The following is a 3,301-nucleotide window of genomic DNA, read 5'->3' on the forward strand; positions in this document are numbered from 1 at the left end:
TAATTGTAACACCAAGTATAAAAAAATATAGGCAATAACTAATTGTACTTTTGATTATTTCTCTGGTTAAAGTAATTGCAACTGGAAATCTTTAAAAGGTGTTAAATCACATGTACATGTTTTAATTTTCCAAAATCAGTAACATCTACTTACCATAATTGGTTAGATATAAGTCCTCAAGTATTAACATTATTATGAAAAAATTGAGGACACTAAAACCAAATTTTTATAATCTGACCTATACACTTTCTAGAACTATCAAATTGTTGTCTCAAACTATTATTAGTAAACATATATCTACAAAAATGTATTATCTTCTGATGATGTTACATAGTAGATGACTTTTTAAATCTTAATGATGATTTCACAGAATATTTTTTAAAAAATTATATCTATGATTATTAAGCTCTATTAAGCTCTTTTATAATGAGACTGTTACTAAGTCTTTTTCTTTTTTTTTTCCCTTTGAAGACACAGAAAATTCAAGCAATTTATTTAAAAACTGCTTACTTTCATCTTGCAATATATATGTATATATATTTGCTTTAGAATGCTCATATTGCAGCATGATTCTCATGCACTTTAAAGTACTTTATGCAAAAACATCAACCAAGGCAGCAAGAGCACTGCTCTGACTTCATCTGGTTACCATCCAGGGGGGACCTCCTCTCTCCTGAGTGCGGACTGACTTTCATGAACCGAGAGACTGTGGAGTTGTTAAACAGAGACTGTCATTTGGAAAGTCTTTACCCACAGCTGCAGCATTTGCTGAGCCTGCTTCCCTGAAGCCCAAGATTTTGCTCATGTGAAGAAATGGAACTACTCGGGGTTCCTGGGTCACCAGCCCTCCTGCTCAGGCAGATGCATGCTTCTCGTTGCCTTCATTCCCATTCCAGTGACCATCAGCAGGAGCAGGTGATGAGGTCACAAGATTTCAGTTAGAGTCCAGCGAGGATCAATGTCACCAATGTGGCAGGGAGGTAGGCCTTGGCACCTTCACGTGCCCTGCTCTGATGCCACTGTCCCCCACTCTTGAGGTAGCCTTGCAGCAGGACTTGGGAGCCAATGCTCACCTGGAGCTCTGTGCCTGGATTTCCAGCCTAACGTGTAGAGACAAGCTGAAGTGTCACACAGAGCCAACAGCTGCCTTGTGGTGGCTTCTGGGGAGGACCATGTGGGTAGGGACAGGACACAGACACACTTACATACAAGCACGCAGGAGATACACTCAGAGTTCTCATTCAGCCCTGCTGAATGGTGCTGTCCCTGTATGGGATGTCTGGAGGCTGCCCTGGGGAATGGCTGCCTCCTGCTCAAACACCTCCAGGCCCCGTCCCCAGCTTTGGTGTGTGGCCTCAGCTATGCACAGGATTGTGAGCCTAACTCACCAGAGATGCTGTTCTTCTAAGAAAACCACAGTTGTGAAAAAGAAAATGCTGGTTTTAAAATAAACAGAAAAATACTCTGAAGCGCTGCAATCCCAGACTGATGATGAAGGCGTCCCCGACAGACACCTGCTGGGCAATCTGGATACTGCGTTGCTGCCGTCTGCTGCCTTCAGATGACACCTGCCAAGGGAGTCAGTTTCTGCACTTCCAGTTACTGGTTTAGAAATGCAGACCCTTACATTTTCTAAATTTCTTATTGACTATGCTGTGAATATTTCATAATCTAAAACATGCAGAATGATATACCTGCAGAATAAAAGACAGCTGAAATTAAGTTCTTTTTCAATAAAAAAAAGACTTCAAGTGATTTTTTTTTTAATTGTGGGAAAGGTAATTAGTGTGATATTTTTGTCTAATAGCTCAAACCTACCCTACACCTAACACCTACTGAACCTGGACTGTGCTCTGTACTCCAGCTCGCATGCTGTCGGCAAGCATAAACCCCAGTGCACCCTGCCCTCCAGTGTGGACTGTACCAGCTGGGGCTCACACCATGGACTCTGTTTCCACCAAAACCCACAGGCCCCCCTTCCAAGACAGCTTCAGTACAGTGGGCTTTTCACTGTCTACTTCACCCTTGCCTTTGCCAGTGGGCCCTGAGGATAGCCCTTTCTGTTCTTCCTTGGCTTCTTCTGACACCTCAGGGTAGATGACCAGGAATGTGGCTGTCAGGAACCCCAGGAAAGAGGCCACAGAGGCCACTATGGGGATGACAATGATAGTATTCACAGCATCAACCACACCCCGAAGGGCAGATGCAACCAGGATCTGGGAGATGTAGACCTGACAGGAGAGGATGGCGCAGTCGATGCCAAATCTACACTTGGAATTCCCCGGACTGTGGTGGACACACTCCTTGATGTCATGGTAATGCCCTAGGAGGGTGTAGGTGCAGTAGGAGATGCTCATGGAGATGACACCCATGGTGCTGATGGTGACCATCGCCACGTAGACATTGGGAAACATGGCCATAACAGCGGTGCCCACGGAGAAGTCCAGGGTCCCCAACATGTAGATGATCCTGATGCTCAGGTCATAGTTGTCCAGGTACTTCTGTAGCAGGGCTGAGCAGATAGCACCAGTAGCAGCGTAGATGACCAGGTCCCAGCAGCCCATCTTCACGCCACCATTGTAGGCATGCCACTTGGTGGAGTTGGAGGGGGCCTGGGGGTTCCCTTTGAAGATAACCTGGCCCATGAAGTCAGTATAGAAGACAGCCTCTGCGATGACAGAGAAGCAAGTGAGGAGGTGACAGAGGCAGAGCCATATCAGCTCCTTGGGCATCTTCAGCATGGACAGCCAGAGCAGGCACACAGTGGTCTCTGTCTCGCCCTCCTCACTCTTCATGTCCCCGCTGGAGGCAGTAGCTCCACTCTGGTTGTGGTGCCAGGAGTGCTGCAGCTGCTGCAGGTCATACAGGTCGCTCATGCTTCGGGATGGCTTGATCAGGACCACTGTGTTGGCCCGGCAGTAGCGGTAACAGTGGGACCCAATCTTGCCGTAGTAGGAGAAGGTGCTGGAAGCCTGCCTGTGAAACGTGTGCCTATACCACCTCATGGAGCCAGATGTGACTGAGGGCTTCAAGTCTACGTTAGAGCGGCTGAGGGAGTTCATTGGTGGAGAGCCTCTCCCATTTGGGACTTAGCTTCATTCAAGTGATTATCAAGCAAGGTGTCGTCCTCCTTGGTGGACTCCCTGAGGAACGTGGGCAGGTGGGGCAGCTTGGCCCTCAGGAGCTCTTGGCTGGTGCTCTGGTGGGTGCTGGGGTAGGAAGCATCTTGGAAGATGGAGTGCTCGATGTCATACAGGCAGAGCAGCTGAGGCTCCATGTCCAGTGTGGCGTCAGCCATGTG

General features: G+C 47.4%; 1 pseudogene; it reads right to left on the reverse strand.

Moving 5' to 3' along the window:
- Positions 1 to 1,934: 1,934 nt before the first annotated feature.
- Positions 1,935 to 3,298, reverse strand: LOC114616356 (annotated as a pseudogene).
- Between the last annotated feature and the right edge of the window lie 3 nt (positions 3,299 to 3,301).

Source organism: Grammomys surdaster, unplaced genomic scaffold (assembly GCF_004785775.1).
Source record: "Grammomys surdaster isolate TR1022 unplaced genomic scaffold, NIH_TR_1.0 317543, whole genome shotgun sequence".
In the NCBI taxonomy this organism is placed as follows: Eukaryota; Metazoa; Chordata; class Mammalia; order Rodentia; family Muridae; genus Grammomys; species Grammomys surdaster.